Consider the following 20303-nt stretch of genomic DNA (forward strand, 5'->3'; position numbering starts at 1 on the left):
GCTTACTACGCCTCGACATTTCATGCCAGAGCCAACCAGTGATTTCTCCCGATCTGGATCCCCACCCCAAGCTCCGCCCGCAGTCTGAGGCCTGGCCAGCCAGCTAGCTCGGCCAAAATCCGGCGGGAGGGAAGCACACTGAGCAGGGAAGATGAGTAGCTACCAGAATTGGCACCGTCAGCCACCTGGCCAGCTATGCCATGGCCCTAATCCACCGCTGGTCAGTCGACCAATCAACAAGACCATCAAGCAGAGGGGGTTGTCGCCCTAGATCTAGGGCTCTCCTTCGCCGGGCAGGAGCAGCACGGGCCCTGTCGCCACAATCCCCAGCTGCGTCATGAGCTTGCCCGGCGCCACCCTCCTGTGGCGGCTAGGAGGGAGGAAGGGTTACGTCGGCGGGAGGGGCGGCGCGCAGGAGGGGGGTTGTGTCCACCTTTGGTATTAAGTTATTTGTTGGTTGCGCTGAAGCTTATCTTGTTCCATGGTTGAATTAGACATCAAATATACAAGCTTTGTTTTTTGTCAGCAAACAGGTGAACTAATAAAGGAAGAGTTCTTCCATGAATAGTAGTACATTTACTATGCAGATGATCTGGACAAGTAATCAAACAAGTCAGCACTATCTCACTAGGCAGGTTATTATTTAAGATATTTTCCACTTCTGAATCTTTGCTCAGATCGCTCGATCATTCGGTCTATTTGTTGATACCGTACAATGATTTTCAATTTTCGTTGTAGTCCAATCTTTGTTGATTGAGAAAGATGGCCCTGCTCAACGAGCTCAAGCAGCGTCCACGAGCAAGGCCATCCACAACGGAAATGTTGTGACTAAAGATAATTGTACGCATATTCAGTTATATATATGTAGAAAGTTTCTTTATTTTCTTTTAGTCATTACGCAGAACACTCAATATTCAATATTAGATGACACATTGGCCACATCATCCAGTAAATTTGTTAATCATAATAAATCATGGACGGTTGCTGATTTCGGACATAGAATGCTAATAAGTTACAACCTCAACCTCAAGTAATCTGAGAGTATTTAGATTTTGATGCAGCTAAACCTATCCAGCACGATGCGCAAACTCTTCTTGATTGCAGTATGTTAAAATGTCGACATTTCCCAGGTATGCATTTATTTGTAGTGTGCCTGTGAAATATTGTGAGAACTTGAGTGTTACGAGTATACTGGTTTTGTAGCTAATCTTTTTCCAGTTTGTGCAGAGCGTCAGGAACCTTAATGTCGAGAATGAAAATTCTAATATCAATAACTTACCTATTTTAATATTCTTTGAGAAACACCGTTGAAGAATACAAGTTACAAGATATACTTATTGTTAGTTCTTCGTCGACACCTACTATTCTTACTGAACCTTAGTTGTTAACAATATGTAGTACTCTAGGAACAATGGACAGAAGGTTCTGTTTTCCAGTTGATTCTACTAATGTTGGCTCTACCAAAGTATCTCTTCCGCATGATATCTGCTTAAATATGGAAATGAGAAAGTTAGTATCTCGGCAGCAAGCAGGAACTTAGGCAATGATGTAGGAGGATCCAGTTCTTTTGGACTACATTTTTGGATTGGTAGTGTATATTCCGATATTTTTTAAAGAAATGTGAGGAGTGGAAGTTGTAAAATTACTTGTGCGGGTGGAGGTTCCGTTTTTAATGATCCTATTGTTATTTATCCTTTAAAGCTGTAATTGTTTACTAATTATGACATCATTTTTATTTCTCCTGGGTATGAACTACTATTTTTGGATTCACGGGAACAAGATGGAAGAGCTAAGAGTTGTTTGTTTACACCAGTATAGTTGCTCTTGAGCGGTGGAGCACTTGGAAGGTGGGTGCATTAAAGAGCAGATCAAGTGAGCTACGTTGGAAGTTGAGAACAACAAGGAGATGGGGATGAATGGAGCGGTCTTAAGGAGAAACAACAAAAATTTGCTATAGAAAAAATCACCGATTTGACGAAATGTTAAACATGGATGTTCTAAGTCCATTTATATGAAGTTTGTGTTCGAGTCAAGTACTATTGGGCGGATGGATCTTCTTATGCTAACCATCCTAAAATGGAGAATCCAGGCGATGTCTTGGTTTACTTTCGTCATCACCTACTTTCTGAAAAAGTTTTGTGACGGAAGCCATCGAGTTTTGTACTAATCTTATGATGTGTGGAGATCATTGTTGCTACTCTCAAAAGTTTCATTAACTTTATCTGTGTTATTTAATCCTTTTCTTTATTTATTATATTACATTGTTTCCCTTTAATGTTTTAGCTTCTAGCATATACTGTAGCCGGCGAGCGCCAAAATAAATTTGGAGTCCTGGGAGAGGGGGAGTTTGTGTGTGTGTGTGTGAGAGAGAGAGAGAGAGGGAGAGAGGGAGTGTGGGAGAGAGAAGGGGAGGGAGAGAGATGAACGGTGACACATAGAGTTGGGGAGCGAGAGACAGATATGCAATGTATTCATAGGTGTAATCAGGAAAACAAACTAAGAAGGCCCGTGGCAACATTCATAGGTGTAATCAGGAAAACAAACTAAGAAGGCCCGTGGCAACGCACGAGCATTCTACTAGTGAAGGTAGGAGCGGTGTAGACTCCTCCACTGGACTTGGGATGCTAAAATGCCCATTCCCAATCCCCAATAGTAGCCTGGAACAACCATCACATAATTGATAAGTATGCATGCATAACTCTACGTATTACAAGCAACCCTAATGCAAGTCTACAATCAACAAAAAATATTTTAAATGATGAACCATCAAAAGAATTTGAGCTTTCAGCGGAAATATTTCATTTGCTAGAGAGTCCTAAGGAAAATCTAGTTTTGGGGGATTGTATGACCAGTATGTGTGCACCGCGACACAAACACCCATATAGTGAAACATAAATTTCTTTTTTGAATATAGGTGAAGGGTTCGTACGGATCTAGATTGCATCAGATAATACCCAAAAACGGTACAACCACATTTTACAGAAGGACAAAGCACATACTACAAACTAGTCCATACACATTACAGATAGCACCCTAGATCACAAACATGAATCGCAATTCGATCCTGATCAAAGACACTAGCACAAAACTGATCCAGATGCCATCAAGGACGAAACCACTTGGGGCAAAGGATCGCCACAACGCCATGGCCTCGAGTTGCCAGAGGATGGAGATGTGGACACCTGGCTGGGGTCGAACTGCCTCCCATCTGACTCGCTGACTAGAGGAATAACCAAAGTTGACAACTCCACATCGCCATTCGACCAGAGTACGTAGCTAGTGTACGTTAGAGGTCAAAATTGCCAAAGAAGGGGGAGAGAAGTCTTAATGGTAGAGAGCAATGAGAGGCTTAGGACATTTCTAACCGATCCCTAAAAAACAAAGGAGGAAACATCAAAGTAAACCTTAGTGGAGTATATTTACTCCACTAAATTCTAGCCGGACCTATTCGATCCCCTATATATAATGGTGTAAAACTTACTTTTTGTTTTGCATTTCGGGGAACACTTGTCATGCACCCATCGACACACATACAAGAGTTGTTCCTGGAGACTTGTTGCTGCTGTTGATTGAAGAGGACAAGGAGTCAAGGAGGTCGTGTCTGCTGCAGCCCCCGGTGTTGTCTATATTGTGTACCGTCTGAGCTGCTACTGCCCCCGCCCTCCAAGCTGCCTAATTTGACATAATTTGAAGCAAGAAAGCAGCGAACTCCAAGGCCAGCACCGAGGGGTGACAAACCTTCAGAGGCCGTAGGGCGGTGCGATGCAGACGAACTCCAAGACTGGCAGCAAGGCGCGGCAGGGCCGTGCTGGCTTGCGGAAGTTGAAGACATCGGTGAGGATCGAGGGGCGGCAAGGGCCGTGCGGGCTTGCTGACGCCGGCGAGGACCGAGGAGTGGCAGGGGCCTTGTTGCGCTGTTCCGGACGGTAGGGTCGTCCTTGCAGCGGGGAGCAGGAGCGGGCCATCCTTGCAGCGAGGAGTGGCAGGGGCCATGCTGCCCCATCAGGCCGTCCTTGTAGCAGGGAGCAGCGGTGGGCAGTGGCGTCGTGCAGGAGCAGCAGGGGTAGGAGAGGGAGAGAGAGTAAATTTTAGGAATGAGCTCGGGTGAACAGTAAAATCAAAACTAAATAAAAAAATTTCAAAAAAAATACAATTTTTTTTGGGAGAAACATTGACAAAAGTTCTAAGTGCTTGCAAAAATTCGTCATGAAATCACATTCCTACCGCACGCCACCCTGCCGCAGTTTAATGCCCCGTCGCCTCCCTGCCGCAGTTTAATGCCCCGCTCCGCCCCGCCACGGCGCCGTCGGAGACCGCGCCTTCCGCACGCCACCGCTGCCGCGGCCCGTCGCCTCCCTGCCGCAGTTTAATGCCCCGCTCCGCCCTGCCACGGCGCCTCACCTGCCGCGCATTAATTCCCGGCGCTATAAAACCCGCCCTGGGCGGCGAGTTTGGTTACACCGCCCGTCCATCCCTCCTCTCCCTCTTCACACGCGCGTTCTCTTCGCCGATCTGCGCGGGATGGCGTCCAGCCACTCGGACTCCGACGGCGCGGCACCGGGCGGCGTCTGGCCTTCGAGCCTCACACAAGGGCAGACGGAAGATCTCTTCCGGTTCGGGCTGTTCGTGCCGCCGGCGGCGAAGGTGCCGCGGCCGTGGAGGATCTCAGCCGACGGCTACCCCACGCAGGGCCCGCCGGCGACGAACGCCGAGCTGAGCGCGCATCCCGGTGGGCGGTTCAACCGTAAGAACCGCCGCCGATTTTGGAAGGGCAAGCGGTTCAACGACGTTATCGGCGCCTTCAAGCGCGCCGCCCGTGGGCTCCCCGTCGGCGACATCATAGGCGAAGCCGGGCCCTCCGGCCTGCGCGGGCGCGGGCGCGCCCCGCCTCCTGGCCCCGCCCCACCAGCCCCGGCCGAGGCCGTGATCCCGCCGGAGGTGGCGGCGCTCCGACATGACGGCGACCCGGAGGACACGCCCGGACTGCTCGCGGCCCTAGCGCGGTCAGCTGAAGAAGCCGCGGCGGCGGCGGCACGGGAGGCCGAGGAAGCCTCCGAGATTGCGGCCGCAATCCAGGCGGCCGAGGCGATGGCGGCGCCGCAGGCGGCGATGGCGGAGGAGGAAGAGGATTCGGACGACGTCCCGGTGGACTGGGACGACGTCGCGAACCGGTCCAGCAGCGACGATGACGGCGGCAACGGCCCGGCCGTGATTGACCTCGATAGCGACGCCGAGTAGTTTTTTTTATGTTGTTTAGGTAATTTGTCTTGAAAAAAAAACTATTATTGGCGTCAGCGGTGGACGGCAAAGGCACTAGAAAGTTTGCCGTCAGCGGCGGACGGCAAAGGTCTGCCGTTAGCCACTTAACGGACTGACAGCGCAATTTTTGCCGTCCGCTCTCTTTGCCGTCCGCGGCAGACGGCAAAGGGCCTTTGCCGTCAGCCGCCAGGAAGCAGACGGCAAAGTAGCTGTTTACCGTAGCCTACTTTGCCGGAGCCTTTTGCCGTCCGCGGCTGACGGCAAAGGTCTTTGCCGTCCGCCGTTCATGTCTTTGCCGTCCGCCGTGGCAGACGGCAAAATAGCTGATTCCTGTAGTGTATAGCAAGTTCATCTCCATAAGCATAATTCATATTGGCATCTTGGCCACAAGCATAACAAGCATCATCAAAAAGGGATATTTCAAGAGAATCAACGGGATCATAATAGTCATCATAGCAATCATCCTTCGGTAAGCACGAAGGGAAATTAAACAATGTATGAGTTGAAGAGTTACTCTGATTAGAAGGTGGGCACGGGTAGCTAATCCGATCTTCCTCCTTTTGTTCTTCGCTCTCCTTATCATATTTTTCATCCAATGAGCTCACAGTTTCATCAATTTCTTCTTCCATAGACTCCTGCAAAATATTAGTCTCTTCTTGGACAGCAGAGTAGTCCTCAATATATGGTTCAACATAGGCATTAGAAGCATAATTATCATAGCAATATTTAAGTATGACAAAATTTTCAGATTTGTAAAGAGTAGCATCATACGTTTCAATCAAAGAAGCAATTTCGTAAGCACCCTTAAAAGCAACAAATTCTTCAATTTGTTGAACATCATAGTAATTATAAACACCCTTAGCATACGAAGATACAATTCCATTAGCAATAAACTCACATTGGTAGGGAAGGTGTTTCTTAGGGTTTTCAGAACAACAAGTAACATCATATATTTCACATAAATTCCAAGCATATCATTGCAAACGATGAATTTAATCCAGTAAACGTTTCCCTTTGTCAGATATACGGTGTCGCACATAACAAGCATGCTCATCTAAATATTTGCCCTCAACTAAGCTAGTTGGGGTTTCAGCACGAGCACATAGGGATCGAAGATGATCCAAGTAATAAGCTTCAGGAGTGTGATAGATTTTGAGTGGTTCTTCAACCATTGGTTCAGCAGGTACAACTATTTTTTTTGGTATTTTGCGTTTCCTACCCATAACTAAAGATAGAAAACAACTAAGAACAACAAATAAAAATTACTTAGTGATAAAGCAAACAAGCACACACGAGAATATTCACCCCACGCTATAACTCCCCGGCAACGGCGCCAGAAAAAGGTCTTGATAACCCACAAGTATAGGGGATCAATTGTAGCCTCTTTCGATAAGTAAGAGTGTCGAACCCAATGAGGAGCTAAAGGTAGAACAAATATTCCCTCAAGTTCTATCGACCACCGATACAACTCTACGCACGCTTAACGTTCGCTTTACCTAGAACAAGTATGAAACTAGAAGTACTTTGTAGGTGTTGTTGGATAGGTTTGCAAGAATATAAAGAGCACGTAAATAAAAAGTAGGGGCTGTTTAGATAAAGACACAACTAAATTAGTTTTAGTAGAGAGCTTTTTGTTACGAGAAAGTTATTTGTCCCTAGGCAATCGATAACTAGACCAGTAATCATTATTGCAATTTTATTTGAGGGAGAGGCATAAGCTAACATACTTTCTCTACTTGGATCATATGCACTTATGATTGGAACTCTAGCAAGCATCCGCAACTACTAAAGATCATTAAGGTAAAACCTAACCATAGCATCAAGCATCAAGTCCTCTTTATCCCATACGCAACAACCCCCTTACTCGGGTTTGTGTTTCAGTCACTCATGCAACCCACTATAAGCGAATCATGAACGTATTGCAACACCCTACAACGAGAATCCCTCACGCTTTCGTGACACGGAGAGCACCATAGGACAGCACCAATAATAAAACATGCAACTCAAACCAATCACGATCATCAATTAAACCCATAGGACAAAACGGATCTACTCAAACATCATAGGATAGCCATACATCATTGGGAAATAATATATAGCGTTGAGCACCATGTTTAAGTAGAGAGTACAGCGGGTAAGAGAGAGGTTACACCACTGCATAGAGGGAAGAAGAGTTGGTGATGATGGCGGTGAAGTTGTTGGTGAAGATTGCGGTGATGATGATGGTGGCCACGGCAGCGTTCCGGCGCCACCAGAAGAGAAGGGGAGAGGGGGGCCCTTCTTCTTCTTCTTCTTCTTCTTCTTCTTCTTCTTCTTCTTCCTTGACCTCCTCCCTAGATGGGAGAAGGGTTTACCCTCTGGTCCTTGGCCTCCATGGCATGGGAGGGGCGAAAGCCCCTCCGAGATTGGATCCGTCTCTCTGTCTCTCTCTGTTTCTGTGTTCTCTTCTGTTGCTCTTTCACCGTTTCGTATATATATGGATATCCGTAACTCCGATTGGACTGAAATCTTCACCGTGATTTTTTCCTAAAAATTAGCTTTCTTGCGGCCGAAGAAGGGCATCAACCGCCTTACGGGGGGCCCACGAGGGTCAGGGGAGCGCCCCCCTGCCTCGTGGCCACCTCGGGCACCGTCTCGCGTTGATTCTTCTTCGCATATTCTCCAAATATTTCAAAAATATTCTCTGTCCGTTTTTATCCCGTTTGGATTCCGTTTGATATGGGGTTGCTACGAAACATAAAACATGCAACAAACAGGAACTGGCACTGGGCACTGGATCAATATGTTAGTCCCAAAAATAGTATAAAAAGTTGCCAAAAGTATATGAAAGTTGTAGAATATTGGCATGGAACAATAAAAAATTATAGATATGGCAGAGACGTATCACATACCAGTCCCCGCTCTTCCTTCTTGCTGACTCAATAAGAATCCACCTTCTTAGTGGTTTGTTAACATCAATTGTCACCCTTGCTCTCAGAAATCCTCCTACAGGATCAAACTGTACCGAGGTCACATTCTTGTCTATCTGTCTAGCTATTGCCAGGCCCCAAGTTTCATTCTGCAAGTTGAAGGGAAGGTTGGGAACCCTAGCCCACAACTGAAGCTTGTCAAATCTTAACTCCGTCGGCCTCATGCATTCATCAAATTCAGAGAGGATCACTGCATGCCGACTAACGTGCCACAGAGACCCTTCCCACACACTATCACGATCCCGACATGTCGCGAACTCCGCCACGAACGTGTTCTCCCCCACTGGCCGGAAGGATAATCCTTTAGGGTTTCCCCAAGCCGGCCTTAAAGCACTTTCGATAGTCTGAATATGGAAGATCTTACGATGTAGAACCTTCCCGGTGATCGCCCACTTCTGCTAGACCCCTTCCTCCAGATCATCAAGTACTAGAGGGGTAGCTTCTTCCTCGGTGAGATCCAGCTTTCCCATAGCTTCTTCCATCTGCGCCCTCGCTGCCCTAGGCGAGGGGGGGTGCATGCTTGTCTGCACTCCTTCCCGGGGGCGTTGCCATCCCCAGATCGAAGAACCGTGCGCCTCGTCAATGGAGATTGACGTGCGCCGCCGTTTCCACCAGAAACCCTAATCGCCTCTAACGAGAGCTCCTAGGTTTTCGGGGCCCTCTAACATCCAATCATACGTTTTCTTGGAGGTGTTTATCTTCTTCTTTGTGGGGTCCTACGTACGTAGTTAGGTTTATCTTGTTTTTTGTGGGATCGTACGTACGTAGCTAGGTGAATTACGTGGAGAATGTTGGTATACATGGACAATTGGGCATCACAGCACTAGCTGATCGGCTACCGCCTGTGCCAAAGGGAACGCGTGCGTGTATTCCGGTTCGACGCATGCCGCTCACCGTGCGTATTGTGAAGAAACTGTGCGTGAACAGTAAAATGATCTCTATTGATTGACTGCTGATGTACATATTTATATGTCCGGAGGGGACACGTCGCACAGTCGCGACGCTTACAAAAGGCAAGATTAGAAGGACGCGTCCGTTACATTAGGACGTGACCCATCGGGGAAGAAACCGCACATCAGTTGGGAAAAGCTAGGATTTCCCTTTAATTAAACTAATTAACTAAATCTTAACACTCCCCCTAATCCCTGCTTTCATTATTCTTGTAAACATCATCATCGCCATCACCATCATCATCATCATGACCAGTCTCCTCCAAAAACCCTATAGGAAAAATATGAGGAGATATGTACAATATGCCATCAAAAACTCCTTCCAAAAACCCAGTGGGAAAATTAGGAGAAACCGACATATCATAATGCATGTATTACTATTGCCTCATTAAAAACCTTCCATAAGAAACCATTTAGGAAAAACTTATAAAGGAAAAGAGTGCAATATCAAAGATCCGAGGATCACAAACAGATTATCATTCAGGGAGACACTCCCCCTGAACTTTGCAAGTCCCGAAGTCGTTTCATACCAATTCCATTGATGTATTTCTCAAATAAAGAACTTGGTAATGACTTTGTAAACAAATCAGCAAGATTATCACATGACTTCGTTTGCAAAATAGTTATCTCCCCGGTCTGCTGTAACTCATGGGGATAAAATAACTTAGGAGAAATATGCTTTGTAATATTACTATTTATATAACCTGTTTGCCTCTGTGTAATACATGCAGCATTATCTTCATAGATAATAGTAGGTGATTCCAGTGATCCAATCCCACTTGAACTTTCAATAAAGTTAATCATTCTGCCAAGCCATGCACATTCACATGAAGCTTCAAACAAAGCAATAATTTCAGAATGATTCGTGGATGTAGCCACCAGAGTTTGTTTTGTCGACTTCCAAGAAAAGGTCGTACCTCCACTCAAGAAGACAAAACCAGTCTGTGATCTGGCATTATGGGGATCCGATAGGTATCCAGCATCACAATATCCCACCATGGTCTTATCTTGATTTTTCCGATAGAACAAACCAAGATCTTTGGTGCCTTGAAGATATCTAAAAATGTTCTTCACACCAACCCAATGCCTCTTTGTTGGTGATGCACTGAATCTAGCCAATAAATTTACTGCAAATGATATATCAGGCCTGGTGCAGTTTGCTAGATACATTAGCGCTCCAATAGCACTGAGGTAAGGAAACTCAGGTCATAATACCTCTTCATCATCACCCTTAGGTCTAAATGGGTCTTTATCTCTATCAAGAGATCTAACAACCATTGGTGTTTTCGATGGATATGCTTTATCCATATTAAATTTCTCAAGAATCTTTTGGATATAAGCAGACTGATGAACAAGTATTCCTAAAGGAAGATGTTCAAGTTGTAAGCCCAAACAAAATTTAGTCTTACCCAGATCTTTCATCTCAAACTCCGTCTTAAGATGATTACTTGCCTCGTGTATTTCTTGTGTAGTCCCAATGATATTCAGATCATCCACATACACAGAAATAATGCAAAATCCATTCTTAGATTTCTTAATAAACACACATGGGCAATCACTGTTGTTTGAGTAACCCTTCCGAAGAAGGAATATACTCAGTCGGTTATACCACATTCTTCCCGACTGCTTCAAGCCATATAATGACTTCTGAAGCTTTACGCAATACATGTTGCGATTAGCCTTTGGATTCGGAAGCTTCATTCCCTCGGGAACTTTCATATAAATATCCGAATCCAGTGACCCATATAAATATGCAGTCACAACATCCATCAGTTGGATAGACAAATTCCTTTTCACTGCCAGTGATATTAAATATCAGAACATTGTTCCACTCATAACAGGAGAATATGTCTCATCATAATCGATGCCTGGTCTCTGCGTGAACCCCTGTGCTACAAGCCTCGCCTTATATCTCACCACCTCATTGTTATCGTTCCTCTTACAAACGAAAACCCATCTTGCTCCCACAGGGAACACATGCTGAGGAGTGGGTATTACTGTAGTGAATACCCATCTTTTTATGAGCGAGCGCAATTCGTCCTCAATTGCTGCCTTCCATTTGGACCAGTCTGAGCGCTTCATGCACTCTGCCATGGACTTAGTGAAAGAACATGCGGTGCCCCCATGTTTGGTTTTGGTAATTGATGACAATCTCTATGGACTAATGGTTGCCTTGAGTTATATTTGAAGGATTTGTCCATAGGCATTTCCTGAAGTCCATGTGTTGGTTTCAAGGAGTTTATCCAAAGATTGGTCATGTGAGAGTTGAGCTTATTGCAAGCATGTCTTGAAGAAGAATATTGTGTGATCATTCATGTTTACCTTAAAGACATCATCCAAATGAAGAGAGTTGGAAAGAGTCAATGTTGATCAAGACTAAGTTAAGAGTGAATCAAGTTGATCAACACACAAAGCGCACAAGATGTACCGAGGGATCAAGCGATCCCATGGTATGGTAAGCATTGTCAATTACACTTTGTGTACTAACCCATGGTCTTCGTGAGAGTTCTTTGTGGGGTTAGGTTGCGGTGTGCAAGTTCAAGTGAAGCGAGCAAGTTCAAGTAAAGCATCACGAAGATCAAATTCTTGAAGCCATTGTGGTGACAATGGACTTGTGAAGATGTGCGGAAGGGTGGCTCACCCATAGTGGAATATGGGGGAGCAATCAACTAGTCTTCATCGAGCCAACGCAATCAAGAAAGGTGGTCCATCTTGAGGGAGCCAAGATCGTCATCATCTAGCTCAAGTGGACCATGAGCAAGGCAAATGTTTGCTCTTGATAGGTTTTCTATTTTACCGGTCTCATGATGGTAGATGGGAGACCGGGTTATAGGATCAATTGCCGTACTATCAAGGGGGGCTCTCGATGAGTAGCTTGCTCGTATCGTTTATGGAGAGCTCAAACCATTGGATCCTTGCATAATCTTTATTGGTTCTTGTTTGGTTCTTCTCTTTGTGAGTTTTGGAGCTTATGGTCATCTTGATGACAAGCTCGAGTTCATCGAAAACGGAGTTCACTCGCATCTTCTATGATGTTTTCGATGTTGGACGTTATGCCGGTTCTTCTCGGTTGGAGGTTTCACTCCTCTATTTGTTGGCATACCTCCCCTGCCCCTTCTTACTATAACTAGTCGCTGTTTTGATGCTACTCGTCTTCCTCTATCCAACAAGCTTGAGTTTGCTCAATTCGGAGCTCATTTGCAGAAGTTATGGCAGTTCTGGTCTTCCTTGGAGTGTACTTGTTTTCGTGGTCTTGGCATAAGGTTGGCGCCAGCGGTAGTACCGCTGGACCGGAGCGGCAGTACCGCGTATCGCCACAAGCGGTAGTACCGCTGTCCCACAACGGTAGTACCGCCTATGGCCATAAGCGGTAGTACGGCTCCGGTTCCACGCTGGTACCGCCTCGACTCGAGACGTGGTTTTCTCGTGTCGGGTTCAGCGGCAGTAGTAGCAGCAGTAGGAGCGGTAGTACCGCTCGTGTGTGGTAGTACCGCGGCTACCACCTCCCCTAGTACCGCTGGGCCAAGCGACAGTACCGCTGCGGCCAACGGTAGTACCGCTGGCTCCAGCGGTAGTGCCGCTCATACGGCTCTGCCTCGCCCTCTATTTTGCTCCGCTCTCTATGTTCCACCGCCCGGGCGGTAGTACCGCTCCCCTGAGCGGTAGTACCGCTCGTGCGCGGACTGAGCACATAACGGTTGGATTCGGGAGCTCCTATAAAAGGGGTTCTTCTTCCCCGTTCAACCTTATCTTTTTGAGCTCGTGTTCTTCCCCCATTGTTGACCTTCTTCGAGCTTGCTAACTCTCAACCCCTCCATGGATTCTTGCTAGTTTTTGAGGGAAAAGAGAGAGGAGATCTAGATCCACATTTCCACCAATCACTTTCTCCTCTATGTGAGGGGAACCCCTTGGATCTAGATCTTGGAGTTCTTGGTGTTCTCCTTCTTGTTCTTCCTCTCATTTTCCTCCCTAGCATTAGTTGCTTCGGTGGGATTTGAGAGAGAAGGACTTGGGCACTCCGTGTGCCCTTGCCATTGCATTTGGTGCATCGGTTTGAGTTCTCCACGGTGATACGTGGAAGTTACAAGTTGAGAAGCTTATTACTCTTGGGTGCTTGGTACCCTTGAGCTTGTTCCTCTTGGGTGCTTGGGCGCCCTAGACGGTTGGTGGTGTTCGGAGCTCAATCATTGTGGTGTAAAGCTCCGGGCAAGCGTCGGAGTCTCCAATTAGGTTGTGGAGATCGCCCCGAGCAATTTGACGGGTTCCGGTGACCGCCCCCAAGGGTTGCCAAAGTGTACGGGTTCGGTGACCTCCTCCAAGGGTTGCCATTTGTACGGGTTCGGTGACCGCCCTCAAGGGTCCCTTAGTGGAATCACGGCATCTTGCATTGTGCGAGGGCGTGAGGAGATTACGGTGGCCCTAGTGGCTTCTTGGGGAGCATTGTGCCTCCACACCGCTCCAAACGGAGATTAGCATCCGCAAGGGTGTGAACTTCGGGATACATCATCGTCTCCGCGTGCCTCGGTTATCTCTTACCCGAGCCCTTTACTTCTGCACTTTACTTTGTGATAGCCATATTGTTTCTTGTCATATATCTTGCTATCACCTAGTTATTTATCTTGCTTAGCATAAGTTGTTGGTGCACATAGGTGAGCCTAGTTGTTGTAGGTTTTGTGCTTGACAAATTAACCGCTAGGTTTATTCCGCATTTGTTCAAGCCTAAACCGTAATTATTTTAAAGCGCCTATTCACCCCCCCTCTAGGCGACATCCACGATCTTTCACTTAGGTTCTTGATCCAAATCAAGGCCTTCTGCAATTCTAGAGGCGAAATAAAGGTCGACAACTGTAGTCTTTCTATTGTATGATTCTCCTGAATCAATATAATTAATGGATATCTCATCAATACCTTTTGATCCTTCGTGATTTCCCTCAACAATTGGATCAAGGTCTTCCAATGTCCCAACACCAAAATTTGTGTGCACACTCGTGTTGGGTTCTGGATGTCCAACATCCTTCAGGTGTCCTTCAACCCTAGGTTGAATATCAACATTTTGTTGACTTGCATTTACTATTTGAGGATTCCTCATTCCCCTTGGACGCTTTTGCAAAGCCTTGCCCTTTGTGTCCAGATTCCTCCCCCTCTTAGGTGGCTGAGTAGATCTATGGGTCACATCCACTCTCTCTGGTACATTCATAGCGGGAACATTTGATTTTGTGACACCTTTATAATCAGTAAATGCATCTGGCAGATTATTTGCAATATTTTGCAAATTTATAATCTTCTGAACCTCCAGTTCAGACTCATTCGTACGTGGATCTAAGGACTGGATGCCTTTCACATCCCAATCTATTTCTCGGCATTCTTTATGGTTATTCTCTCCCCCTAATGCCGGGAAATTGTCCTCATCAAAAATGCAATCAGCGTACCGGGCTGTAAATAAATCCCCTGTCAGGGGTTCCAGGTACTTAATGATTGACGGAGAATTGTACCCCACATAGATCCCCATTCGTCTATGAGGGCCCATTGATGTACGCTGCGGTGGTGAGATCGGTACATATACCGTGCAACCGAATTGCCGCAGATGGGAAATACTTGGCTAGTTTCCACGTACTAACTGCAACGGGGAGACCGTATGATATGCAGTTGGTCGAATTTGTATCAATTCTGCAGCATGTAAAACTGCATGACCCCAACATGAAGCTGGAAGATTACTATTTTGCAGGAGCGGTCTTGCTATCAACTTGATCCTCTTGATAAGTGATTCCGCAAGACCATTATGTGTATGTACATAAGGTACTCAGTGCTCCACAGAAATGCCAAAAGCTAGGCAGTAATCATTAAATGCTCGTGAACTAAATTCCGCAACATTATCCATTCTGATGGTTTTTATCCTATGCTCAGGATGATTTTCTCTCAATTTAATGATCTGAGCAATTAGCTTTGCAAAGACATGGTTCCTTGTTGATAGTAGACACACATTTAACCATCTCGTTGATGCATCAATTAGGACCATGAAATATCTGAATGGTCCAGATAACGGTTGTATTGGACCACAAATGTCTCCTTGAATGCGTTCAAGGAAATTAAGTGGCTCATCCTTTAATTTCACATAAGATGGCCTTGTGATCAATTTTCCAGTTGCACATGCTGTGCATACAAAATCCGATGATTTTGGGAACTTTCTATCTGTTATGTTGTGTCCAACAGAACCATCAATAATTTTTCTCATCATCCCAATAGCAGGATGACCCAGGCGACCATGCCAAATCTTGAACTTATCAAGATTCTGAAAAACTATCTTGTACGCCAAATGCGTCTCTGGTTTAATGTATGTATAATACAACCCAGAAGATAGAGAAGGCAAATTCTCAAGGACTTCCTTTCGAAAACCCTTTTGCTGAGTTATGAGTAGGCATTCAGCCCCACTCTCTTCAGTTTCCACATGGAAACCATTTTTGCGGATATCCTTAAAACTCAGCAAGGTACGAGTAGAATCTGGATACAGTAGAGCATCCGGGATTATTAATTTAGTACCCATAGGGAGTGTAATTGTAGCTTGACCAGAACCAACAATTACCGTGTCTCGACCAGCAATTGTCATGACACTTCCATTACTCTTCTTGAGTGTTTGGAAATACTTCATCTCCCTAAGTATCGTGTTAGTAGATCCACTATCCACTAAACACATTTCCTCCTCCATTGTATTATTCCTTGAAGTTCTATAGAGTAAAAGAACAAAGTTCAGTATATAATCAAACTCTTATAGAATCAATACATACATTACAAACTATATATGTCTTGTACTTATTACAAGCCCTATGTCACACGACATAGCTAACACATTATGTCTAAGGACATAACTTATTTTACAACACATGTAATATGTCTAATAACATCATTACAATACTTAGACAAATGAGACTAAATCTGGTCTCCATATATGTCAGTAGAACCAAATTCCACTGGCATGTCATCGACATCTAGTATTGGATCTTCCACTTGCTGATTCTGCTCCTGGTTGTCCATGTTCAGAGAATCATCTCGAGAACCATCAACCGTAGGGGTACCATCTTCATTTCCAGTGAAGTGTGCGTCTGTTGGAAATATGCCCTAGAGGCAATAATAAATGGTTATTATTACATTTCTTTGTTCATGGTAATTGTCTATTGTTCATGCTATAATTGTGTTATCCGGAAATCGTAATACATGTGTGAATACATAGACCACAACGTGTCCCTAGTAAGCCTCTAGTTGACTAGCTCGTTGATCAATAGATAGTCATGGTTTCCTGACTATGGACATTGGATGTCGTTGATAACGGGATCACATCATTAGGAGAATGATGTGATGGACAAGACCCAATCCTAAGCATAGCTCAAAGATCGTGTAGTTCGTTTGCTAGAGCTTTTCCAATGTCAAGTATCTTTTCCTTAGACCATGAGATCGTGCAACTCCCGGACACCGTAGGAGTGCTTTGGGTGTGCCAAACGTCACAACGTAACTGGGTGACTATAAAGGTGCACTATGGGTATCTCCGAAAGTGTTTGTTGGGTTGGCACGGATCGAGACTGGGATTTGTCACTCCGTGTGACGGAGAGGTATCTCTTGTAGGGGAACGCAGCAGAAAACAAAAAAATTTCCGACCTACGCACCAGCCCAGGACCACTATGGAGACTGCATAAATGGTTTGATCTTTTTCGTTACCGACTCGTAGCACAGCGGGAAGTAGAGTCGATGACGATCGGCGGTGCAGATCCCCGCAGCTAGGATTTACAACCTCCCAACCGCGAGGATGTATACCCTCATCTGCTCCTCAGACAGCCCTCCAGGAGGCGGTCGAACAGCCCCCCGGACGGTGTCGCGGACAGCCCTTCGGGAGGACCTTCGAAACTCGAACGGTCACTCGGACAGCCCTCCGGGAGGACCTTCGAAACTCGGACGGTCACACGGACAGCCCTTCGGGAGGCACTCACGAACTAAGACCGAAACTACGATCTCTCTACATAGTTGCACACATACGGTGTCATCTATCCGGCAGGGCTTCGCCGTCCAGAACTAGTTCCTGCCGGAACCCAGACAGCCTTACGGCTCTACGAAACTCTTTTCATGGGAGGGAGAGAAGAAGCCAGATAATGCATGGCATGTGTATGAGAGCAAGGGATGAGTGTGGAGGGCTGCCCCTCCACCTCTATTTATAGGAAATCCCAAGGGGCTAGGGTAGTTTCACAAAAACCCCAAAATGCACATGAATGAAGTCCTTCCACAAGGACCTAGGAGTGAAACCAAGGAACAAGAGGGTCCCCAAGGGGGGATACCCCATGTGGCCGGCCACACCCCCATGAGGGGCCCAAAAAATGGCTCCTATCCATCCATGTCATCCCCAAGATCTTTTGGAGCAAAGCCCCAAAAGGTGGCTTTCCATAAAGTAACCATAAAGCTGATTTTCACTATTCACGACGACATTTTTCAGCGTCTGATCGAACTGAAAATATTTATGTGGGCTAAGAACATTTCCAGTACCCACTAAAATGATTTTCAACGCGTTCCGAAACAATTCCGGTTTTAGTGATTTTCATCTGCGAAACGCATCTGAAGTGGCTCCGGCAGCTCCGGAACATTTCCGGTTTTTATCTCAGAAAATTCCAAAAAGCTTCCAGAATGATTCTGGCATCCTCCAAGAATTATCAGGCATGTGCCGAAACCAATTTGACTTAATGGTGTATCCCGAAACAACTTTTCGGTATCATCCAAACTTATCCGATGACCTCTCTCTGCGGTACGATTCCGCTGTCCGAAACTTTTCGGTGTCCGAAACTTTTTCGGTGATTTTCTCTCAGACTCCCTGTCTAGTATTCAGCAGATAGATGACCCTTAAGTGTGTGACCCTATAGGTTCGGTGAAGTATAGACATGACCCGGAACCCCTTCCGATCAATGATCAACATCGGAGCCGTGGACACCCATATTGACCCCTATACCCACACGAATAAATATTCGAGTGAACCTCCAGTTGCCGTGTGCTATTCCTGTTGCTTCGCGATATGTTACAAATACCCGAGGTGAGACATGTTGGCATTCCCGTGGATCAACAACTTGTCCACTATGCTAGTTACCTCGTTACCGGTATTGTTCTCTTTTCTCGTTATCGTGTTCCGGCATCCCCGTGATCAAATCACAAAGTGTCTGGCCAGACGATGATGGATACCGTAACACCGAGAGGGCCCAGAGATATCTCTCCATCGTCGGAGGAGCAAATCCCAATCTTGAGCTATCAAGTTACTTGACACACTTTTCCATGAACCTGTAATCCGCCGTAATAGCCACCCATTTACGGATGACGTTTAACAAACCCCAAAGTTCATGAAGCAAGCATGAAGAAACTCGATACTCTCATGCTCTAAGGAATCATGCAAACGTTAACCATCTCTGTGTTATGTACCAATAAACTTGTGACGAATGAATCTCATAGCATAACATCATGCCGGGTCGATTCAACACAAATGTTCTCTTAACATTATGCCCTCAAGGTTGCTGACATAGACATGCCCATGATCAGGAAAACATAACCATCATGCAACACTTGAGCTAGTCTTAGAGGCCAGACTAGGAATACATTTTACTGTTTATTATTCCACACGTGCATATGAGTCTTCCTCCGAGCCTCGTGGTTATTGCAGACTCGAGAACCATAGCAGTTATAGCATGGAACATAAACATAATTATGAACTCGGAGATAAATAATATCATTTATTATTGCCTCTAGGGCATATCTCCTACATCTCTGGGCCCACTCGGTAATGCATCATCATAATGAGCTCAATGTGACTAAGGAGTTAGCCACGGGATCATGCATTACGGTACGAGTAAAGAGACTTGCCGGTAACGAGATTGAACAAGGTATTGGGATACCGACGATCCAACCTCGGGCAAGTAACATACTGATTGACAAAGGGAATTGTATACGGGATTGATTGAATCCTCGACATCATGGTTCATCCGATGAGATCATCGTGGAACATGTGGGAGCCAACATGGGTATCCAGATCCCGCTGTTGGTTATTGACCGGAGAGGCGTCTCGGTCATGTCTGCATGTCTCCCGAACCCGTAGGGTCTACACACTTAAGGTTCGGTGACGCTAGGGTTGTAGAGATATGAGTATGCGGAAACCCGAAGGTTGTTCGGAGTCCCGGATGAGATCCCGGACGTCACGAGGAGTTCCGGAATGGTCCGGAGGTGAAGAATTATATATAGGAAGTCAAGTTTCGGCCACCGGGAATGTTTCGGGGGTCACCGGTATTGTACCGGGACCACCGGAAGGGTCCCGGGGGTCCACCGGGTGGGGCCACCTATCCCGGAGGGCCCCATGGGCTGAAGTGGGAAGGGAACCAGCCCTTAGTGGGCTGGGGCGCCCCCCATGGGCCTCCCCCCTGCGCCTAGGGTTGGAAACCCTAGGGTGGGGGGGGGGGCGCCCCACTTGCCTTGGGGGGCAAGTCTCCCCCCTGGCCGCCGCCCCCCATGCAGATGGGTTCCTGGCTGGCCCCCCCCTCCCAGGGGGCCTATATAAAGGGGGGGAGGGAGGGAGGGCAGCAGTACTACAGCCTTTGGCGCCTCCCTCCTCCCCTGCAACACCTCTCCCTCTCGCAGAAGCTCGGCGAAGCCCTGCCGAGATCCCGCTACATCCACCACCACGCCGTCGTGCTGATGGATCTCCATCAACCTCTCCTTCCCCCTTGCTGGATCAAGAAGGAGGAGACGTCGCTGCTCCGTACGTGTGTTGAACGCGGAGGTGCCGTCCGTTCGGCACTCGGTCATCGGTGATTTGAATCACGGCGAGTACGACTCCATCAACCTCGTTCATTGGAACGCTTCCGCTCGCGATCTACAAGGGTATGTAGATGCACTCCTTTCCCCTCGTTGCTAGTACACTCCATAGATGATCTTGGTGATGCGTAGGAAAATTTTAAAATTCTGCTACGATCACCAACAGTGGCATCATGAGCCAGGCCTATGCGTAGTTACTATGCATGAGTAGAACACAAAGCAGTTGTGGGCGTAGATGTTGCCAATTCTTCTTGCCGCTACTAGTCTTATCTTGTTTCGGCGGTATTGTGGGATGAAGCGG

The 20303-nt window shown here is 46.4% G+C and overlaps 1 long non-coding RNA gene across 1 annotated transcript; it reads right to left on the reverse strand.

Moving 5' to 3' along the window:
* Positions 1-9144: 9144 nt before the first annotated feature.
* LOC123048172 (uncharacterized) lies at positions 9145-14208 on the reverse strand. The gene is made up of 2 exons (XR_006423249.1): positions 14087-14208; positions 9145-9449 (listed from the first exon to the last, which is right to left on the reverse strand). It is a non-coding gene; the product is annotated as an uncharacterized lncRNA (long non-coding RNA).
* Positions 14209-20303: the final 6095 nt, after the last annotated feature.

Source organism: Triticum aestivum, chromosome 2D, assembly GCF_018294505.1.
Source record: "Triticum aestivum cultivar Chinese Spring chromosome 2D, IWGSC CS RefSeq v2.1, whole genome shotgun sequence".
Lineage (NCBI taxonomy): Eukaryota > Viridiplantae > Streptophyta > Magnoliopsida > Poales > Poaceae > Triticum > Triticum aestivum.